This window comes from Bufo gargarizans, chromosome 4, assembly GCF_014858855.1.
Source record: "Bufo gargarizans isolate SCDJY-AF-19 chromosome 4, ASM1485885v1, whole genome shotgun sequence".
NCBI classification, from domain to species: domain Eukaryota; kingdom Metazoa; phylum Chordata; class Amphibia; order Anura; family Bufonidae; genus Bufo; species Bufo gargarizans.
This window is the reverse complement of record NC_058083.1, coordinates 110,622,940-110,646,838: the sequence shown is the minus strand read 5'-3', so window position 1 is coordinate 110,646,838 and position 23,899 is coordinate 110,622,940. Positions and strand designations below refer to the sequence as shown.

The 23,899-nt window shown below is 41.8% G+C and overlaps 1 protein-coding gene across 1 annotated transcript in view; it reads left to right on the top strand.

Annotated features, from left to right (window-relative positions):
* The window catches only part of STK25 (serine/threonine kinase 25), a 116,326-nt gene that overhangs the window by 57,412 nt on the left and 35,015 nt on the right, over positions 1 to 23,899 (top strand). Inside the window, exon 2 of the mRNA XM_044288811.1 lies at positions 5,087 to 5,178. The gene's annotated coding sequence lies outside the window, so the exon portion shown is untranslated. The remainder of the gene's footprint in view (positions 1 to 5,086; positions 5,179 to 23,899) is intronic.

Below are 23,899 nucleotides of genomic sequence, written 5' to 3'. Positions count from 1 at the left end.
CATCACAGAGTTACAAACTAATACACAATTCAAACACCAGGTGGTGAGGGTCCTACTCGCAAGAGCTTACAATCTAGGACAGGGGTGTAGCTACAGGGGAAGCGGCTGCTGTGGGGCCCTGACCCAAAAGGGGCCCATCCAGGAGGAGGAGGACTAATAGACTTTGTCAGGGCCCCCTCAACAGTATTACACAATGAAATGTTATACAGTGACAGTATAGACAGTGTCGAAAACGGATGGAACAGCTGCCGGGCCTGGTCTGAGAGAGCGATCTTTAGTAGCCACAGGAATGGGGGTGGCTTGAAAGGAAGGGGGTTACGAAAAAATTACTGGGGGAGGGGGACCCCATAAAAAAATTTGCTGTGGGGCCCAGTCATTTCTAGCTACGCCACTGATCTAAGAGGAAGTAGGAGTGACACAAAAAATGCTTCTCTTCTATATTGGTCCAGCCATTTTTATATTATGTATTGTAGTGAAGATAAAGCTGCACGAGACAGTGCTTTAAGAGTAGAAAGCAGTGCTGGATGATGGCATCCAGTTCTGCAGAATTAGAGGTGGGGGGAATGTAAACAAGGAACATTCAGATTAGGGAATATGATAAACCTGCCTCAAACAATGCGTTTTTAAGGCACGTTTAAAGCTAAGGATTTAACCTTATTGTATAAGGTGGCACATTCCAGAGAGCTGGTGCAAATCGACAAAAGTCTTGAAAGGCAGGAGTGGTTTAAATTATGGAAGATGTTAAGCTTAGATCACTGGCAGAACAGAGAGCATGGGTATGGTGGTTGACAGAAATGAGGGAGGCGATGTAGCAGCACTTTGGAGAACTTTGTGGGATATTATGAACTGTTCTAGCCCCTCCTTCCATTTCTTCCTCAGTTCCATTACCTAGCCCCAGGTCTTTATCTGCACTATCTTTCCCTCCTATAATGTAATTACACTCCCTCCCAGTCCCTAGTTTAAACACTTCTCCAACCTTCTAGCACCTTCCCCATTGAGGTGCAGCCCATCCCTACCGTAGAGCCTGTAGCCGACAGAGAAGTCGGTGGTTTGTAGAAACAGGAGGCCAGAAGTAAAAGTATTAAGGTCTCCCTTTACTTAGTGCAAAAACGTGTGATACACCAGAGTAGGAGCTCTGGCATATGCTTCCTATCTCCTTTCCATTTGGCCTCGAACTACCCCTTCTGGCAGGAGGTAGAGCTGGCCCACGCCTACCGAGAGGGAAGGAACAGGGTGGTTAGTCCTAGTCCTACCAACCATTGCCAATCATACCTCTTCTTGCTGGAATACACGGTCTAAACATAACATTAAGACATAATATAACAATACATAATGAAACATTTGCAGATACCCCCATACTATACATGTACAGTTAGGTCCATATATATATATATATATATATATATATACAGTACGGACCAAAAGTTTGGACACACCTTCTCATTCAAAGAGTTTTCTTTATTTTCATGACTATGAAAATTGTAGATTCACGCTGAAGGCATCAAAACTATGAATTAACACATGTGGAATTATATACATAACAAAAAAGTGTGAAACAACTGAAAATATGTCATATTCTAGGTTCTTCAAAGTAGCCACCTTTTGCTTTGATTACTGCTTTGCACACTCTTGGCATTCTCTTGATGAGCTTCAAGATGTAGTCACCTGAAATGATCTTCCAACAGTCTTGAAGGAGTTCCCAGAGATGCTTAGCACTTGTTGGCCCTTTTGCCTTCACTCTGCGGTCCAGCTCACCCCAAACCATCTTGATTGGGTTCAGGTCTGGTGACTGTGGAGGCCAGGTCATCTGGCGCAGCACCCCATCACTCTCCTTCTTGGTCAAATAGCCCTTACACAGCCTGGAGGTGTGTTTGGGGTCATTGTCCTGTTGAAAAATAAAATATGGTCCAACTAAACGCAAACCGGATGGAATAGCATGCTGCTGCAAGATGCTGTGGTAGCCATGCTGGTTCAGTATGCCTTCAATTTTGAATAAATCCCCAACAGTGTCACCAGCAAAGCACCCCCACACCATCACACCTCCTCCTCCATGCTTCACGGTGGCATGTAGAGTCCATCCATTCACCTTTTCTGCGTCACACAAAGACACGGTGGTTGGAACCAAAGATCTCAAATTTGGACTCATCAGACCAAAGCACAGATTTCCACTGGTCTAATGTCCATTCCTTGTGTTCTTTAGCCCAAACAAGTCTCTTCTGCTTGTTGCCTGTCCTTAGCAGTGGTTTCCTAGAAGATATTGTAGCATGAAGGCCTGATTCACACAGTCTCCTCTTAACAGTTGTTCTAGAGATGTGTCTGCTGCTAGAACTCTGTGCGGCATTGACCTGGTCTCTAATCTGAGCTGCTGTTAACCTGCGATTTCTGAGGCTAGTGACTCGGATGAACTTATCCTCCACAGCAGAGGCGACTCTTAGTCTTCCTTTCCTAGGGCGGTCCGCATGTGAGCCAGTTTCTTTGTAGCGCTTGATGGTTTTTGTGACTGCACTTGGGGACACTTTCAAAGTTTTCCCAATTTTTCGGACTGACTGACCTTCATTTTTTAAAGTAATGATGGCCACTCGTTTTTCTTCACTTAGCTGCTTTTTTCTTGCCATAATACAAATTCTAACAGTCTATTCAGTAAGACTATCAGCTGTGTATCCACCTGACTTCTCCACAACGCAACTGATGGTCCCAACCCCATTTATAAGGCAAGAAATCCCACTTATTAAACCTGACCGGGGACACCTGTGAAGTGAAAACCATTTCAGGTGACTACCTCTTGAAGCTCATCAAGAGAATGCCAAGAGTGTGCAAAGCAGTAATCAAAGCAAAAGGTGGCTACTTTGAAGAACCTAGAATATGACATATTTTCAGTTGTTTCACACTTTTTTGTTATGTATATAATTCCACATGTGTTAATTCATAGTTTTGATGCCTTCAGTGTGAATCTACAATTTTCATAGTCATAATAAAAACTCTTTGAATGAGAAGGTGTGTCCAAAATTTTGGTCTGTACTATATATATACATATATATATATATATATATATATATATATATATATGGACAGAGACAACCTTTTTCTAATTTTTGTTCTGTACATTACCACAATGGATTTTGAACAAAACAATTCAGATGCAGTTGAAATTCAGACTTTCAGTTTTAATTCATAGGGTTGAACAATATGATTGCATTAAAGTATGAGGAACTAAAGCATTTTTTAAACTCAATCCCTTCATTTCAGGGGCTCAAATGTAATCGGACAAATTAAATAATTGTAAATAAAATGTTCATTTCTAATACTTAATTAAAAACCCTTTGTTGGCAATAACTGCCTGAAATCTTGAACTCATGGGCATCACCAGATGCTGTGTTTCCTCCATTTTAATGCTCTGCCAGGCCTTTACTGCAGCGGTTTTAAGTTGCTGTTTGTGTGCCATTCTGTCTGAAGTTTAGTCTTTAACAAGTGAAATGCTCTATTGGGTTCAGATCGGTGACTGACTTGGCCATTCAAAAATATTCCACTTCTTTGCTGTAATAAACTCCTGGGTTGCTTTGGCTTTATGTTTTGGGTCATTGGTTGGCGTTCCATAATACAGATGGACAATCAGTTTGGCTGCATTTGAGCTCACAGTATGTCTCTGAAAACCCCAGAATTCCTCCGACTGCTTCTGCCCTGTGTCACATCATCAATAAACACTAGGGACCCAGTGCCACTGGCAGCCATGCATGCCCAAGCCATCACACTGCCTCCGCCGTGTTTTACAGATGATGTGGTATGCTTTGGATCATGAGCTGTACCATGCCTTCACCATACTTTTTTCTTTCCATCATTCTGGTAGAGGTTTCTGTTGGCTTCATCTGCCCAAAGAATATTCTTCCAGAAGTGTGCTGGTTTTTAAGATGTTTTTTTAGCAAAGTCCAGTCTAGCCTTCTTATTCTTGAGGCTGATGAGTGGCTTGCACCGTGCAGTGAACCCCCTGTATTTACATTCATGCCGTCTTCTCTTTATGGTAGATTTGGATATTAATAAGCCTATATCCTGGAGAGTGTTGTCTGTTGTGAAGGGGTCTCTCTTCACAATGGTAATTATGTAATTATTCTGTGATCATCCACCACTGTTGTCTTCTGCGGGCGTCCAGGTCTTTTTGCATTGTTGAGGTCACCAGTGCTTTCTTTCTTTCTCAGGATGGACCAAACTGTAGATTTTGCCACTCCTAATAGTGTAGCAATATCTCAGATGGGTTTTCTGTTTTCACAGATGAAGGATGGCTTGTTTCACCTGCATGGATAGCTCCTTTGACCATATGTTTACTTCTCAGAAAAATCTTCAAAATGCAAGCACCACACCTCAAATCAACTCCAGGCCTTTTATGTGCTTAATTGAGAATGAAATAATGAAGGAATTGCCCACACCTGCCCATGAAACAGCCTTTGAGTCAATTGTCCGATTACTTTTGGCCCCTTTAAAAACAGGGTACCACATGTAAAGGATCTGAAACGCCTAAACCCTTAATCCAATTTGATTGTGGATAACCTCAAATAAAAGCTAAAAGTCTGGACTTTATGTCCATGTCCATTATATAAATATAACTTGAATATCTTTTAGTAAACAGGTAATAAAAACAAAATTTGTGTCAGTGTCCAAATATATATGGACCTAACTGTACATACAGAGGTAGATGTCAATCACTAAGAAGGACCGCCCACTGGACTCCTAAGCGTGTGCAGGTATTTGAATGAATAAAATACAAGTTATATGCATAAAACTATTTAGTAATTTTCTCAGCTCCTCCTGCTCTATAACCTGCTCCCTGTGGATTGCATGCACAATATGACAGGTTCCTGTTATGTCTTATCTATGTATTTAGGTTTAGTGTTCCTTAATAAGGTAGGCTGCTGCTGTTGGACGAAAGACAGCATTGTGAGTATACATAATGAAGAAGAAAGAATCCAGTGGTTTATATTCCTGTCTAATAGTTTATATTCCTGTCCAGTGTTGGCTCTTCATGTTTATAATGATGAAGTTATAGTTTATGCACTTTATACCTACAACTCATACAGTCACTGTTTTAATATTGCAGGCGCCTAAAGGTTCACAGCACCAGAGCTGTGTAAACATGGCTGCAGGTGTAACTGTGAAAACCATACCATGAACCATTAAAACTATACAAACGTGAGTACATGTTTGAGCAGTTATGTGGCATATGAAAGGCTGTGCACCATTTGTATGTATTTGACATCTAGTTTCTTTACTATTTACATCAAAGATCTATATGATGCCTTTCAATATAGAAAAAAAAAAACATTTTTATATTATACGAGTTTTGGGAACAGGCTACTTTCACACTCGCAGTTGTGGGCAGATCCGTCATGAATCTGCAAAAACTGAACCGTTACAATAATACAACCGCATGCATCTGTCATGAATGGATCCGTTTGTATTATCTGTAACATGGCCAAGATAGATCCATCATGAACACCACTGAAAGTCAATGGGAGACGGATCAGTTTTCTATTGTGCCAGATTGTGTCAGAGAAAACGGATCCGTCCCTATTGACTTACATTGTGTGCTAGGACGGATCCGTTTGGTTCAGTTTCGTCAAGCGGACACCAAAACTCTGCAGGCAGCTTTTTGGTGTCTGCCTCCAGAGAGGAATGGCAACTGATCGGAGGCAAACTGATGCATTCTGAGCGGATCCTTTTACATTCAGAATGCATTAGGGCAAAACTTACCAGAACGGATCTCACAAACGGAAAGCCAAAACGTGAGTGTGAAAGTAGCCTTAAAGCTCTGGTGACAAATATAGTTTCTCATTTGAACTATTTATTATAGATTCAGTCAAGATGAATGTGGATGGCTGCTTAGCAATCACTGACGGTGATACAATGGATCTGCGCACTCTTGTGTACATTTACTTTGGTCATCACCGTCTATACAGTAAAGGTGCTGGTAGCACTAGCAGAACAAGTACTACTGCTCTGCAAGAGAAGATGCTCGCAGTTCCCTAGCATTATATTAAAATTGTGGGTGGGAAGTTGTAATGTCTCCCTGGCAGAGGATTACTTTGTGCTTAATAAAATGAAGCATATTCTTACTGTCTGCATTCTAAACACCGCTCTTCTACCCGGCCAACTCCTGTTCATCATAGAGTATTTATGCTGAGAAGACAATAAGGCACCATGAGTGTGTCTTATCAACTCCTAGTGAGTCTGCTGTTCACGGCTACAGGAAAAATTATAGTTAGTAGGTTGCAGAACCATTAAAAATGCTTAAAGGGTGTTCCAGCTATTCAAAAATAATTGGCAGTGGGGTCAGAGGGGCTTCAAAACATAAAATAACATATACCTCGACTAATCCCCCACCACTGCTGTTCTGACTCTGTCCGAGTCCCTGCTGCTCTCTACCTCTGGCTCCTGTCTCAACACGCAGGAAATACCTCAAAATGCTCTCTCAACCAGTCGCTGAACGCTGAGGTGACCCACTTCAGCCACTGACTGGCAGAGAGAGAATTTTGAGGCATTTCCTATGTGTCAAGACCAGAGCCCGAAGTCAAGGTTATGGTAACCACGGGGGATCAATTGATGTATCACTCCAAAATGGCAGCTGTGGGATATTGGTAGAGATATATCTTCTTTCATGTTTTAAGTCCCACTGAGCCTGCTTCTATTTTCGTTTAGCTGGAACACCCCTTTAATCCCTTACAGACATCTGCCTAATATGTACAGCGGATGTATGGTCTTAAAAGATGGAACCCACTTAGGAGCTAAGCAGGCGCCATAGCCCCCGGGTTTCTGCTGCTGCTGCAAGTCCATGATTGGCAATAACGCTGATCATGGACTTTTAACCCCTCAGATGGCGTGGAAAATTGTGACCACGGCAACCGAGAGATCTTTTCCTTTGAGTCCTGCACTGGGGCCCAAATAGTTCCCCTGCATCGAGTTTGATGGAGCTCTTCAGTTGTTGTGGCAGCCTTCAGTGCACGGAAGGAGCCGAGACCTGCCACAGCAATGTACCTATGGAGCCCTGCCTGTGGCAAATATGAATATAGTGAATCTCCCATAGACCGCAATAGTAGTTTATTGCAGTCTATGGGAGAAGTGATCAGATTATTGCATGTTCAGGTCCCCTAGGAGTACCCTAAAAAAAGTTTTAAAAATATAAATAAAAAAAAATCAAACCACCCCCATATTAAAAATAAACTATTTAAGAAAACATCACTAATATCAAATGTCCCAAAATGGCTAAACTATTAAAATCTAAATGTATTTATCCTGTACACCTTGGTTAATTTACCGTTTTATCGTCACTTCACCTTCAAAAAATTGAATAGAAAGTGATAAAAATGTTTTTTTTTTTATGTATTAAGACAAGACACAAGAAAAACTATAAAAAAAATATGATATGGCTGTAATCGTACTGACCCGGAGAATGAGGGGAACAGGTCAGTTTTACCTCAAAATGAAAGCCATAAAACTGTGGTGGAATTGTGTTTTTTTTCCCAATTCCACCTCATTTGTTTTTGTTTTTTCCAGCTTCCCACTACACCATATGCAATATTAAATGGTGCCATTAGAACATACAACTTGTCTTGCAAAAAAAAAAAAAAAAAAGGCCTCATACATAAAAAAAGAAGTTATGGCTCCTCAAAGGCAAGTTTTATGTGCCAAAAACAATCACTGACGCTGACGGCACATACAGACAATAGGTGAAAATCGAGCTGTTCTACAACAGTTGCTGTCCGTACAAGCACACTGAGATACGTGTACATGCGGCTTTCATTAGGCCTCGTTCACACTTCAGTGTTTGGTCAGTGATTTCCATCAGTGATTTGTGAGCCAAAACCAGAAGTGGAGCCTCCACAGACATGAGGTAGAAGGGAAAGATCTGCTCCTGTTCTGTGTTTAGAGTTGCACCTGGTTTTGGCTCACAAATCACTGATGGAAATCACTGACTAAACACTGAAGTGTGAACGAGGCCTTAGAATTAAATGCGGAAAAAACTGTCTCAATATAGTTAAAATTGGAGCTCCTGCAATTCAGAAGATCTTGGGGTAACCCTGACCTTAGTTTACTATTCATTGTATCCCTAAAGCTGTTTAATATAAGTAATAGAATATACAAAAGCAAAACTAAACACAATGCAACAGCACTCTTCAAACTTGGAACATATAGACTAATACTATATATTCTTATCAAAATCATTTGTTACCATCTACCACGGCAATGTATCCTTTTTTAGATGGGATCCTACTCTTTAATGACTTCTACCCTTGTGCCAACTGGACTGAATGAATCCAAGGAAAGCAGGCCCCAGCTACATACTGCTCTAATTAAAATCAGCCTGTTGGAAGATGGATTTGTTAGGTGTGCGCAACCATTATGGTGCAGTTACATTGTGTTTGGTTTTACTTTTGTATTTTCAGCCATAGTGATTCCCACCTGCGCACATATTTCATTTTGCAGGATGTGCTGGCTGACTGTGTGCTTTGTTTTAGTAGTATTCATTTGGACGTGTGGCTGCCTCCATATTGGTTGTGTAATCATAACAAACCCATCTTTTTCACAGGTTGTTTTTATGGTGCAGCTTATGGCTGCCGTTTGCTCTCCCTGAATTAAGGCCTGTTGGCTCAAGGAGAGGAGTCATTATAAAGTAGGGTCTCATCTAACAGAGGTCACCTTGCCGTGGTGGATGGGAGCAAATGATTTAGATCAAAATACAATTGCTAAGTACCTCACATTAATATATATCATGAATATAGCATTAGTTCATACAGGGAGTGCAGAATTATTAGGCAAGTTGTATTTTTGAGGATTCATTTTATTATTGAACAACAACCATGTTCTCAATGAACCCAAAAAACTCATTAATATCAAAGCTGAATATTTTTGGAAGTAGTTTTTAGTTTGTTTTTAGTTTTAGCTATTTTAGGGGAATATCTGTGTGTGCAGGTGACTATTACTGTGCATAATTATTAGGCAACTTAACAAAAAACAAATATATACCCATTTCAATTATTTATTTTTACCAGTGAAACCAATATAACATCTCAACATTCACAAATATACATTTCTGACATTCAAAAACAAAACAAAAACAAATCAGTGACCAATATAGCCACCTTTCTTTGCAAGGACACTCAAAAGCCTGCCATCCATGGATTCTGTCAGTGTTTTGATCTGTTCACCATCAACATTGCGTGCAGCAGCAACCACAGCCTCCCAGACACTGTTCAGAGAGGTGTACTGTTTTCCCTCCTTGTAAATCTCACATTTGATGATGGACCACAGGTTCTCAATGGGGTTCAGATCAGGTGAACAAGGAGGCCATGTCATTAGTTTTTCTTCTTTTATACCCTTTCTTGCCAGCCACGCTGTGGAGTACTTGGACGCGTGTGATGGAGCATTGTCCTGCATGAAAATCATGTTTTTCTTGAGGGATGCAGACTTCTTCCTGTACCACTGCTTGAAGAAGGTGTCTTCCAGAAACTGGCAGTAGGACTGGGAGTTGAGCTTGACTCCATCCTCAACCCGAAAAGGCCCCACAAGCTCATCTTTGATGATACCAGCCCAAACCAGTACTCCACCTCCACCTTGCTGGCGTCTGAGTCGGACTGGAGCTCTCTGCCCTTTACCAATCCAGCCACGGGCCCATCCATCTGGCCCATCATGACTCACTCTCATTTCATCAGTCCATAAAACCTTAGAAAAATCAGTCTTGAGATATTTCTTGGCCCAGTCTTGACGTTTCAGCTTGTGTGTCTTGTTCAGTGGTGGTCGTCTTTCAGCCTTTCTTACCTTGGCCATGTCTCTGAGTATTGCACACCTTGTGCTTTTGGGCACTCCAGTGATGTTGCAGCTCTGAAATATGGCCAAACTGGTGGCAAGTGGCATCTTGGCAGCTGCACACTTGACTTTTCTCAGTTCATGGGCAGTTATTTTGCGCCTTGGTTTTTCCACACGCTTCTTGCGACCCTGTTGACTATTTTGAATGAAACGCTTGATTGTTCGATGATCACGCTTCAGAAGCTTTGCAATTTTAAGAGTGCTGCATCCCTCTGCAAGATATCTCACTATTTTTGACTTTTCTGAGCCTGTCAAGTCCTTCTTTTGAACCATTTTGCCAAAGGAAAGGAAGTTGCCTAATAATTATGCACACCTGATATAGGGTGTTGATGTCATTAGACCACACCCCTTCTCATTACAGAGATGCACATCACCTAATATGCTTAATTGGTAGTAGGCTTTCGAGCCTATACAGCTTGGAGTAAGACAACATGCATAAAGTGGTCAAAATACTAATTTGCCTAATAATTCTGCACTCCCTGTATATTTAATGTTTGAGGAGTGCTGTTGCATGGTGTTTTACTTAAGTAATGGAATGTGCGCAAAAATTTTACCTAACATCACAGTAACATAGGGGGCCCCACATGTTATATACGTTCTAACATGTTTCCCAAAGTATAATTTCTAGTGTTAGCACCCTGCCAGTGAATGTATCTAAAGTACCATATTGTAGTAAAAACAACAGATATGACAATCCAATCAAAAGTTTGTATATAAAAACGAACGCATGAAAATTCAAGGATCATGTCACTAATTGCTTAACATCACCTTTCATAAAATTATAATCTTCTGACTATCAACAAGATAATTGTAATATGTGGTTAAGACAATACAAGGATCATTGGCAGAGTTTCCTCGATGATGTGCCATGTGGCTCATCAGGTTTTACATAAAGGAAGGAACGCTTCAGCTGGGACTGTTTATCTGACATAGTAATGTTTTCTGGTAAGACAAGAGTAAATATAGCATCTAAGACCACCGCATGAAACCAGGTTGAAGGCCATTGTAGAGTTCTAGGGAAATGCCTTCCAGATGATTCCTGTTTTCCTTCTTTTCCTATTTCCATTCATATATATGGATATTCCAGATGTCTACTAGTCAGGGGTAGATTAAAAACCGGATTGGAGTAATTAATTTAGGTTATGGCAACATCTTTTTCCAACTATGACCCATCCATCGCTATATATAATAACATAGGCAGTGCACACATAATACAATTCAGGACCAGGATGATGTGCTAATTATTAATTATGCCAAAATATCGGAATTTGAGAATTTGGACAATTCGGCAAGCCATCATAATACATAGGAGACCTGAGTTGCTGTGGTTCGTAAACGCTTCCACTTTGCAATAATACCACTCACAGATGATGGTGGAATATCTAGGAGGGAAGAAATGTCATGAACCAATTTGTTACAATGGTGACATCATATTACAGGACCATGCTGGAATTCAGCGAACTCTTTAACAGCTTCATAACTTCATTTTTATTTCACTTTTTATAAATTTTTATTATTTTGGTTTGTTTTTTTTTAATGGGAAAAAGTGAATTAACCCCTTCCTGCCACAGTAGAGGCAAAAAGGAGTTAAAGGGAACCTGTCACCATGGAAATGCAGTGTAAGCTACAAGCAGCATAATATAGAGTAGGAGCTGAGCAGACTGATATATGGTTTTATAGGAAAATATTCAAGATAACATATTTTATACATTTACATTCCTGACTATCAGTAATTGACAGCCTTCCCTCTATGATTGTGTATACAGAGAGAGCTGTCAATCACTGATAGGACCGCCTCCTAGACTTCAAAGCCCAAAATGAGCAGGAATTTAAATGTTTAGAATACAAGTTATACTGAATATTTTCCTATAAAAACATATATCAATCTGCTCAGCTACTCCTGCTCGGGGTAACATGCTGCCTACAGTTCAAACACTATGTTCAACCTGACAGGTTCCTTTTAATTCACAGACAGTAGGATTACAGTTAATTTTACAGCCAGCAGGGGGAAAACTCACATCAAGAAGGCCACTCCCCTGCCAGCTTTTTTTACTTTATATTGTGGTAGATCACTGTACACAGTGATGCCACTCAGGAAGATTACTTTGCCTGATCTCCGGGATCCTTATGTAATGTCCCGGAGTGCCATTATCACTTTCCTCTATAGAGAGGGAGGAGTTTAGTTTGTGAATAGGTCAGTCTATCCTACCCCCTTCGTGGGGAGAGGTTGTGTGAGGAGTCTTGTCTGACTTAACCCCTGCTAGGGGAAGGCAGCAGGCCTGGTCCTGTCTGGGCAGGTTCTGTTCGTCCTATGCCAACCTTATCACTGGAGGTTGTGCACATCCAAGCTGAAGCTAGAGCTTGAGGTACTCAAAAGCCAGTACAATAAGTTCCTAGGATTCAAGTAAGAGACAGACTACAGCTAAACTAAGTTCCAGCAGAAGAGGAAAGTTCCTATTTACTCCAGCTAGCATAACAGAGCTGAGACTGTTGCAGAGAAGTATTTGCCTGCCATTAATGCTGATGACCAAGATACAGTTTGGAAACTGTTTGTATTGCCAATTCCTGTTGAGTAAAAGCAACTGTTCAACGTTATTACAGTCTGGACTCTATTCATTCTACTCATCCACCATCCAAGTTCACCTACCCCTTTTGCTCTGCCTCAGACCACACCACGTCTGGGATCCAAGGATATCCAGGTAGGAACACCGTGACATGTGTAAACAACATCTACAGAGATTGTAGGCCACCCTGCACCACTCTGGCAATCCTACTCTGGGTACCAACATTACCATCTACAAAAGGGAGCCTTGTGCTTCCGCTGCTTAACCGCAGCTGGCGTCACGTTTACTTGTTCTATAAGAGGAACACCTCCTAAGGGGCAAGGGATACCTTAGATGCTGTCAGCTACCCACTGCAAAGCAGGTGGCATCATGACAGGCCGGGGACTCTTTCACTTAAAGGGCCCCCTGGCTGGAACCAGTCCGTGGGCATCACACTTACTGTGACCGCAACTGTCTAAAGTGGTCTCAGCGATCTGCAGCGCCATAGGGTGCCAGCAGATCACAATGTAACCTGATGGTTTTATATGTCAGGTTGAAGAGCTTACTGCCATGATGTATATAGTTGTGCAGTGGTAAGCAAAAGGTTAAAACAAACCAACCTTTCCCAAAAGTCTGTAAAGGCAGATTGCATGACTAGGGTCTGGATTTTATACACCAAGAACTGAATAAAGAGACTAAGAGGTGTTTCCCAATGCTTTTCCATATAGTGTATGTAGTCTCCATGTAGGAGCCTACTTCAACTATTACAAGTCTCCTAAATGGAGCTTTCAGGAGAATGCAGTTCCTTAATCTCCATTCTGCAGGGTGAGATGACCACATTAATCTGGGGAGATCCACACAATGAGGAAACATGGGGAGAACATGTTATTGTTATTGCTTACTAGCAGAAGGCTTTGCATGGGTATATTTCATCTATTTCATTTTATGTTTCTGTGTGTTATAAAAAAATATTGACAGTTTCCCCCATAACAGTGACCTCTACAGTACCCACTCCTTTAACAATGACCTCCACAGTGCCCGCCCCTTTAACATTGACCTCCACAGTGGCCGCCCCTTTAACATTGACCTCCACAGTGCCCGCCCCTTTAACAATGACCTTCACAGTGCCCGCCCCTTTAACAGTGACCTCCACAGTGCCCGCCCCTTTAGCAGTGACGCATCTTTAGCATTGACCACCCCTTTAACAGTGACCTCCATAGTGGCCGCCCCTTTAACAGTGACCATCACAGTGACCGACCCTTTAACAGTGACTTTCACAGTGACCGCCCCTTTAACAGTGACGCCCCTTTAACAGTGACTTTCACAATGACTGCCCCTTTAACAGTAACCGCCCCTTTAACAGTGACCACCCCTTTAACAGTGACCTTCATAGCGCCCGCCCCTTTAATAACAGTGACCTCCACAGTGCCCGCACATTTAATAACAGTGACCTTCACTGTGCCCACCCCTTTAAAAACAGTGACCTCCACAGTGCTCGCCCCTTTACGCTGGGTTGTTATGGAAACCTGGAGTAAAACTGTGTTTATGGCAGTTGGGATTTGAAAAGAAAGACTTGCAGGCTTGTATTGGCTAATGTGGGTCATTTTTTTGGGAAAATCTCAGGAACGTTACGTCCTAGAGAGCTAAGACCCGGTCTAAAACCTTCCCGGACATCTGATGTACCTGTTTGCCAAATTTGGTGAAGATCGGTTCAGTCGTTTCGTTGCGCATAAAGAACAGACAGACAGAAACTCATTTTTATATATATATAAGAGATATGGTATGCCTATACGTGAAATATTCAGTACGGTCTTTTCCAGATGTATGCTTGACATACCCACACGGGGTTCCTTATGCAGAGTGACTAATCAATAATTTGAGAATGACTCCCATCATTCAACAATTGCCTATTTTAATTCACTTCTACGTCACAAATAATAGAGCGGGCCATTTCCTTCTGTTTTGAGATTTGCTTTACTCACCCGTATAAGAACCAGTTCTCACACGTCCTCTTCATCAGAGATTGCGGAGGATCTGATTATGCAATATGCATTACAGTTGTTTTCTGTTCCAAGCTGCAGCCACACCAGGAGCCTCTCCTTCCCCCCAGGACCCTAAGGGAGCAGAAATCATCAACTGTATGATCATTACACCAGAATGTGTTCTCAGCGCCAAAGAGCTTACCTGCAGATTTTAATTTGACAGTGAAATGAGTGTCTGGAATCACTAATAGGATGGAGCAAACGCCCTCACGTCTCATAAAATCATTACTGCCCAGAGGCAGAGGCTTAGTATGTACTTATGTGCTTGATAGAAATGACGTGATTCTTCTTGAATCAATTATACACCAGCAGATACCGGTAACCACTAGACCACCGCATTGAAATTTTCAGACATCAGTAGCGATTCCTATTGTTTAAAGGGAAAATCACCTGTAATCACGGTTTATTACCACTGTTTAAAAAAATTGAGTTGCTGCATATCGCTACTCCATAAACGCACTGGGTGACAACCACACATCAGCATAACTCTTTGTACTCTACTGTTGTCAAGAATAGAACATGCTTTATCTTTTTTTGCAGAAGTACAGATGTGGACAGCATACGGTGTGCTACCCGCATTTTTTACGGCCCCATTGAAATGAATGGGTCTGCATGTATTCCACAAAATTGCAGAACAGATGTGGACCGATAAATACGATCGTGTGAAGGTATCCTTAGGGTCCTTTTACAGGGGCAGAGTTCTGCTGGAATGAGTGCCATTCAACGATGTAACAAGTAAATCAGTGCTCGTTTACAGAACTCTTTACTCAGGCCAATGCAAACTGAATAGGGGATGAATGATCTTTACTACATAAGGATCCCCTAAAATGAGAATAGCTGATACTACGTGTGCAAATGGTTCATACTATATGTTTTATTAGTGCTTTGCAGTCGTCCAGAGGTGTTTTTAAATTATGGGTATGTTAGATATGTGTATTCCTCTGTAACCTCTCTTACCTGCTATTCACGGGTTGATTTTTATCTTCCTCTCTCTTTGTGTCTCTAGCCATTTACTTCCGATACTAACATAAGGCTAGATTTGATAGGTATACCTTTTGAGACATAGTTATATTGCTTTACATTTTCTTGTACCTTTTAATTATATATTCTTTTGGATACTGGCAGGTATTACATTGTATTTTAGATCTGCACATATTCTATGTAATTTTCCAGCATTATTTAAATATTATTATTATTTATTACTAAAGCGCCATTCATTCCATAGCGCTGTACATATGAAAAGGGGTGTACATACTGTACATAATACAGACAATTGCACTAAGCATAAACAAGATGAGTTACGAACTGGTACAGAAGGAGAGAGGGCCCTGCCCGTGAGGGGACAGGTTGTGGACGGTCTTGTATGTATTTGTTAGTATTTTTAACTTAATTCGTTGGGCAATGGGGAGTCAGTGAAGGGATTGGCAGAGGGGAGAGGCAGAGGAGTAACAGGGTGAGAGGTGTATTAGTCGGGCAGCAGAGTTGAGGATAGATTGGAGGGGTGCGAGAGTGCTACATGGAATGCCACAGAGGAGAGTGTTGCTGTAGTCTAGGCTGGAGATGATGAGGGTATGTACAAGCATTTTCGCAGATTCAAAATTAAGGAAAGCACGGATGCGGGAGATGTTTTTGAGTTGGAGGCGGCAGGTGGTGGAAAGGGCTTGTATGTGCAGTCAGAAGGAGAGGGCAGAATCCAAGGTTACTCCAAGGCAGCGGACTTGGTTGACCGGGGAGAGTGTGCAGCCATTGATCGTGATAGATAGGTCTGTTGGGGGGGTTGAGCAAGATGGGGGAAAGATGATGAATTCTGTTTTATCCATGTTAAGTTTTAGAAAGCGAGAGGAGAAGAAGGATGATACAACAGATAGACATTGTGGGACTCTGAATAATAAGGTGGTGATGTCTGGACCAGGTAGATTTGTATGTCGTCAGCATAAGAGTGATACTGAAAGCCATGGGACTCTATGAGATGTCCCAGGCCAAAAGTGTAAAGAAGAGCAGGGGTCCTAGGACAGAGCCTTGCGGGACACCAACAGAGAGGGAATGAGACGAGGAGGTGGTGTGAGAGTGGGAGACGCTAAACGTCCAGTCTATGAGGTATGATGTGATCCAGGAGAGGGCCAGGTCAGTGATGCCAAGAGATGAGAGAGTTTGCAACAGAAGGGAGTGGTCGACAGTGTCAAAGGCAGAGGACAGGTCAAGGAGAAGGAGGCCAGAGTAATGTTTTTTGGGGAGCAATTCTGCCAACAAGTCTGAGTTGACAGAATTGTTGGCAGCTAGGTGGCAGCATTGTAGAGTCTCAGTTGATCTCCATTTAAGAGTTATTACTTGTCTCATAGCGAAAACAAAGAGTCTGAATGTTCTCCCCGGGAACATCCAGCCTGGGACATCATCATTTCTGGTTCAACAGAGACTCCATATCCCAAGGACCGGACACACAGAGCTATAACAAAGGAACCTTTAGCAGGTAAGTAAAGCATTTTTTTTGTTTTATAAGCCTTTTTGCCACCCAGATCATTTTCAAAGCTGTCAGACAAACATTTGAATTCAAATTATATATTCTTTCTAATTGTCCATATGAGTTAGTATTTAAAGGGATTATCTGAAGGACTTTCTACTCCTTCTGCGGATGGGCAGCAGGTCATATGAGACAAACACCTGCATCTTTCAGGATGCATTGCAATTACCTCTTGCTAAAGGGGTTATCCAAGACCAATAAAGACCTCCCAGACATGGCAGACCCGCACTGGTAATGATACTCACCTATAATGTCACTTGCCGGCCGTAAGGGAACAGGTCACCATTGTGGATTGTGATTGGCTGCAGCGGGCACGTGTCCCTCCGATGATGGATGTCGATACCAGCACAGAAGGGAGCAGAAGTGCAGTCCGGGAGCCACACAGACGGAATCAAGCAGAGAGGAACAGGTGAGTATCATGACCAGTGCGAGAGGTCTGTTTGGGTCTCAGATAAACCCTTTAATTCCTTCCTCCCCTGCATACAAAATACTCCCATAAAAAATAGTCTCATACATATAGTATGTCATGCCCCCACAATTTCCTTCTACACTGTCTAGACAGAGATATAGCTATATATTTCTATGAATTTGGAAGGGAAGATGAATGAAAAAGGTGTCTGGGCCATCTGCTTCTGTATGAGATCACTATATCAGCACTGAGAGGAGGACGAGATCAGTGAAGTTACTGAACATGTTAGTCCACCTCTGAATACAGGAGAAAGTGGACCAGAAGTATAAACATCAGGGGGCACTACCAAAGAGGAAAATGTACCTAAACAATATTTTTATATCATGTGTATTGTAATACTACTTCAAATGAAATGCCCTATTCATTGCTTAGTAATACTATTCATAGGATAACCATGGTAGGGCTATAAAGTCTGAGTCAAAGCTAGTTTTGGCTGGAGTCGGTAAAATGTACCCACTCAGACTAAAAAAAATAATATCTGTTCCTAATATTGAGTAATACATTTAATAACTTTAATATAAATTTAGAAAGGTTAATCATACATTTATTTTATGTTCTATCAATCTAAGGCCCTTATAAAAAATATAATAAGCAGGGTGTTGTATTGGTGGTGAATAATCAGTTATTACCTCTCCTGTGTTCTCTTCTATCTTTTATATTATAAACAGTGATAAGCAGGATGTTGTATTTATGATAGCAAATCAGTTCTTACCCCTCTCCCTTATATTATGAACAGTAACAAGCAGGGTGTTCTAGTGGTGATAGATAATCATCTCTCCTGTGTGCTCTCCTTTCCTTATACTATAAACAGTGATAAGCAGGGCGTTCTAGTGGTGTTAGACAATCAGTTCTCACGTCTCCTGTCCCTTATACTATAACCCGTGATAAGCAGGGTGTTCTAGTGGTGATAATCAGTTCTCCTCTCTCCCTTGTTCTCTCCTGTCCTGTATACTATAAACAATGATAAGCACGGTGTTCTAGTGGTGATCATCAGTTCTCACCTCTCCTGTGTTCCCCCCGGTCCTTTATACTATAAACAGTGATAAACAGGGTGTTCTAGTGTTGATAATCAGTTCTCACCTCTCTTCTGCTAGTCCTAGTGATGATCGATGTAACAGCTGTTAATGTACACCGCTTTTCCCTCGCTTATCACCGCAGTCCCGGGTGCCGCGCTCAGTGGTGACCTTTGGTCGGTGCTTCTTATTTCACTGCTGCAGGCCTGGGCACTGTTTCTGTAGGTGGTATTGCTTTTAAAGGATTCCGCTCCACAGCTTCCACTCAGCATTAGGTTGGCTGGTTTCGTGTTTCACTGCTCTAAGGGAAGAGCGCATCACTCCCTGGGCTGTGTGGGTTAGTTCAGGTGACCTCGCTGACCAACCCTGGCTCTCCTGCAGGTATTTAAGTGGCTCAGCCCTCTTCCCAAACGCCTCAGTGTCAAGGTCCTTGAGTTTGCTGGTTCCTGATACTCTTGTGTGCTCCTGATTTATACTTCGTTCCTGAACTCTGCTTATCGTCTGATCCCTGCCTACTTGCCTTGTCTCTCCTGTTGTCGATCCAGATTGCCTGATCTGTACCTGTGCCGCCTACCCTGGCCTTTTGCCTGTCAGCCTCATCCTTCGCTACTGCACTGTTGCTCCTGGTAACGAACCCGCCTGCCTGACTACACGTGTACTTCTGGTACCTACCGAGGTATCTCCTGGACCGCCTGGACCAGCTGCCACTGAATCGGGGATTTCTCTGGAGTAGCCCCTGGCAACTATCCTAACGGCTAAAGTCTATCCTCACCATCTCAGGCTCTAGTGAAAACCAGGTAGTTGCTTAGACACGCCCCTTCAGAGTATAGCCAGTCAGTGGCACAGGGGGCTCACATCCGCTGATCCGTGACAATAGATAATCAGTTCTCTCCCCTCCCTTATACTAGGAATATGCAAAGTGTTCAAGTAGTGATTAAAAATCCGTTCTCACCTCTCCTGTGTGCTCTCCTCTCCCTTATACTATAAACATGGTGTTCTAGTGGTGATATATAATCAGTTCTCACCTCTCCTGTCCTTTATACTATAAAAAGTGATAAGCAGGGTGTTCTAATGGTGACAGACAATCAGTTCTCACCTCTCCTGTCCCTTATACTATAACCAGTGATAAGCAGGGTGTTCTAGTGGTGATAATCAGTTCTCACCTCTCCTGTATTTTTTCTTCTTTCTTGTGCTATAATCAGTGACAATTAGGGTTCTATAGTAGTGATAAATAATCAGCTCTCACCTCTCTTGGCCCCTATACTAATATTAAGCAGGGCGTTCTAGTGGTGATAGATAATCAGTTCTCACCTCGTCTGTCTTCTCTCCTGTCCCTTTTACTATAAACAGTGATAAGCAGGGTGTTATAGTGATGATAGAAAATCAGTTCTGACCTCTTCTGTGTTCTCTCCTGTCATTATACTATAAACAGTGATAAGCAGGGTGTTGTAGTGATGATAGGAAATCAGCTCTCCCCTTCATGTGTTCTCCCTTGTCCTTTATACTAGTAATAAGAAGGGTATTCTAGTGGTGATAATCATCTCTCACCTTTCCTCTGTTCTCTCCTGTCCTTATACAAGAAACAGTGATAAGCAGGGTGTTCTAGTGGTGATAGATAATCAGTTCTCACCTCTCTTGTGTTCTCTCCTGTCCCTTATACTGTAAACAGTGATAAGCAGAATGTTCTAATGATGATAGAAAATCAATTCTTACCTCTCCTGTGGGTACCTGTGAAAAGTAATGTTTTGCAGATAACCCTTTTATGGCAAGCATTGAATATAGCAGCTACCAGGGGCATAATATTGATGGAAAAATATACATAGTACATGGAAGCGCTCATGAGTATTCGACCCATAAGACACATTGCCATTTTCCCACCAATTTTGGGAGTAAAAACTCTTATAGGGCAAAAAATAATGTAAGTAGCCTCATTACTTAAATGAAAGTAGTTGGCTTAGGCCAGGCATGCTCAACCTGCGGCCCTCCAGCTGTTGCAAAACTACAACTCCCAGCATGCCTGAACAGCCTACAGCAGGGCATGGTGGGAGTTGTAGTTTTACAACAGCTGGAGGGCCACAGGTTGAGCATCCCTGACTTAGGCTATTTTCACACTAGCGCTAAACTGTTCTGGCAGGCTGTTCCAGTAGACAAACAGCTTGCTGGAAATCATGGTATCCTGCATAGCCAGATATTACCTTTCCCTGCCGAAGCCTATTGACTGCAATGGGATTTGGCCTGTTTCCGGCATTAGTGCCAGGATTCAGTCGGAGAAAGGCAGTGGTATAATTCTGGAAACAGGCTGGATCCCATTATAGTCAGTGGGGGCTGGCGGTGCGCCTGCAGTTTCTGTATTAACTCCGACAGTTTGTTCCTCTACCGCAACAGCCTGATAGGCCAATTTGCATAACTAATACTTCTCATTTATTATTTAGTACTGCCTCATATACCGATGGTGACCCATGATATGTGTTGAATGCTGCGGATGTGTTAAAATAAGCCTGTGCCAATATTTTTTTTGTGCTTTGTTATAAATAACATCTCACTGCACATGATATGTATCCATCTATTCTCTCCGTAGGTGTCATGTATTACATACAGTCTGACATGCTTTTAAACAGAAGCATACAAGTTAAATAAACTTTCCTAAATTAGAAACTTTACTTTTATATCACACTGGTATAGCAAGTACAGATTAAACATCAATAAAGCGTTAAATGGAAAGAATCTTCCAGAAGACTTTCCTAGGAGAAACTGTTGAGCATCAGGATGAAGTGCAGCCATAGCAGACCATCAGTTAAATATTTGGATAACAAGCCATCACTGCTAAGCTGATGTCAAGAGAGTATTTAGAGTATGAACCTAATGGTATTCCACATTACTGGAGCTACACATAAAACCTGTACACAACCGCATTCATGTCAACTACTGTGATCCAGTCTTAAAAATCAGTTTTTTGCCATTTGTTTGTGATAATTTACCATTAGGCTGACCAGTCATTGTTTGCCCAGCGTTTGATCAGTGATTGTGAGGCTAAAGGTCCTATTACACGGGCACATTATTATTCCGATAATCTCTAATGAGCATTTGTATGAACGCTCGTTAGCGACCATCTGACAGTGTAATACTGCTGCCAATTTATCGGGATCTTTTAAAGCGTTAAAAAATCCTGGTTTGCCGGCGGTAGATCGTGCCGTGTAATAGGCGCTCTGCTGCCTGCAAACAATGAGACAGTATAGGGAAGAGCGATGCATTAGCGATCGCTCATACCTTAAATGAGGAGGAGATCGCTGCATGTGATAGCAGCAGTCTCCTCCTCTATCGAGCAGGTGATTGACAGGAGGGAATAATAGGGTCATAAACCAGGAGTGGAGCCTACACTGGAATAAGGTATAATGGAATGATTTCCTCCTGTTTTTGTTTTTTGGCAAAGATTTATCATTACTCTGACAGGTCACTCCACTTTCACATATGGCTAAAGTCAGTTTTAGCTAAGTCAGATTTATGATTGGCCCTTTAAGACTGTGATAAATGTGGTTTGACGGTAGCAGTTTTACAAAAGTCGCACGTTTTTACGAAAAGTCGCATGTTCTTGTAAAAAGTCGCATAAGATAAACATTGTCCACACTGGAGTGATTTTGTGCATTTTTTGCGACTTTTTAAATGGTCGCAATAGTAAATCTGTCTAGAGATTCATTAACATAAGAAAACACGCCCACTTTCAGAAAACTGGCGAGCATAGTGCAGAGCCATTAAAAGTTGCAAATTTTTGCGCAGTTTAAGCGATTGCGCAAAAATTTGCGACTTTTTCGCTCCATTATTCTGACTTGAGCTAATGATGAATCTGGCCCTGAATGTTTCCATTTTTTAATGACATGTTCTGTCTGCATTTTCTGCATACATCACCCGTACCCATTGATTTTAACGTGTCTGTTCAAACATCAGTATTTTTTTATGGACCGTGGGTAAGTGAAAAAATCACGGAGACATGCACTACTTTGGTCTTTGATGCAGACCTAACATGCCCGTTATAGTCAATGGGTCCATGAAAAAACACAGACACAACACGGATGGCTGTTTTCATTGATCACTGGTAGGAGATGCTCTGGAAATTACCTTTCTGCTGAGAAGTGTCCGTGGAATACAGATGACGCACGGATATCTTCATGGATGAAACTCATTCATTGCTCCGGTGGCTCGGCTAGATTTAATTCAGGCTGGCAGCTCAGGGAGCATGTCCTTTCTGCTGTAGCTCTTCCTCTAACAGAAGATATGGCTAATAGCAGCTGAAGAGTTAGGGCTCATGCATTCCAACCTGCAACCTGCAACCAGACCGTTTGGATGGATTTTGTCATGTCAACTGTCGCTTTGGAGTTGCGACACAATTGACTATCATTTCAAAAATGTTGCGACATTGCTGTGACAAATAGCTGCGTGACACATGTTGTTGTGTAGCTGAGCCCTAATAGAAGATATGGCTGGTAACTGATGAAGATTTAACCCTTTAGTAACCAGCCTGTTTTGGGCCTTAACCACTTCAGCCCCGCTAGGTGAAACCCCCTTCATGACCAGAGCACTTTTTACACTTCGGCACTACACTACTTTCACCGTTTATCGCTCGGTCATGCAACTTACCATACAAATGAATTTTACCTCCTTTTCTTCTCACTAATAGAGCTTTCATTTGGTGGTATTTCATTGCTGCTGGCATTTTTACTTTTTTTGTTATTAATCAAAATGTAACTTTTTTTTTGCAAAAAAATGACATTTTTCACTTTCAGCTGTAAAATTTTGCAAAAAAAACGACATCCATATATAAATTTTTCACCAAATTTATTGTTCTACATGTCTTTGATAAAAAAAAAATGTTTGGGCAAAAAATAAAATGGTTTGGGTAAAAGTTATAGCATTTACAAACTATGGTACAAAAATGTGAATTTCCGCTTTTTGAAGCAGCTCTGACTTTCTGAGCACCTGTCATGATTCCTGAGGTTCTACAATGCCCAAACAGTAGAAAACCCCCACAAATGACCCCATTTCGGAAAGTAGACACCCTAAGGTATTCGCTGATGGGCATAGTGAGTTCATAGAACTTTTTATTTTTTGTCACAAGTTAGCGGAAAATGATGATGATTTTTTTTTTTTTTCTTACAAAGTCTCATATTCCACTAACTTGCGACAAAAAATAAAAAATTCTAGGAACTCACCATGCCCCTCACAGAATACCTTGGGGTGTCTTCTTTCCAAAATGGGGTCACTTGTGGGGTAGTTATTTAGGGGCCCAATTTAGGGGCCCAAATGTGTGAGAAGAACTTTGCAATCAAAATGTGTAAAAAATGACCGGTGAAATCCAAAAGGTGCACTTTGGAATATGTGCCCCTTTGCCCACCTTGGCAGCAAAAAAGTGTGACACATCTGGTATCGCCGTACTCAGGAGAAGTTGGGGAATGTGTTTTGGGGTGTCATTT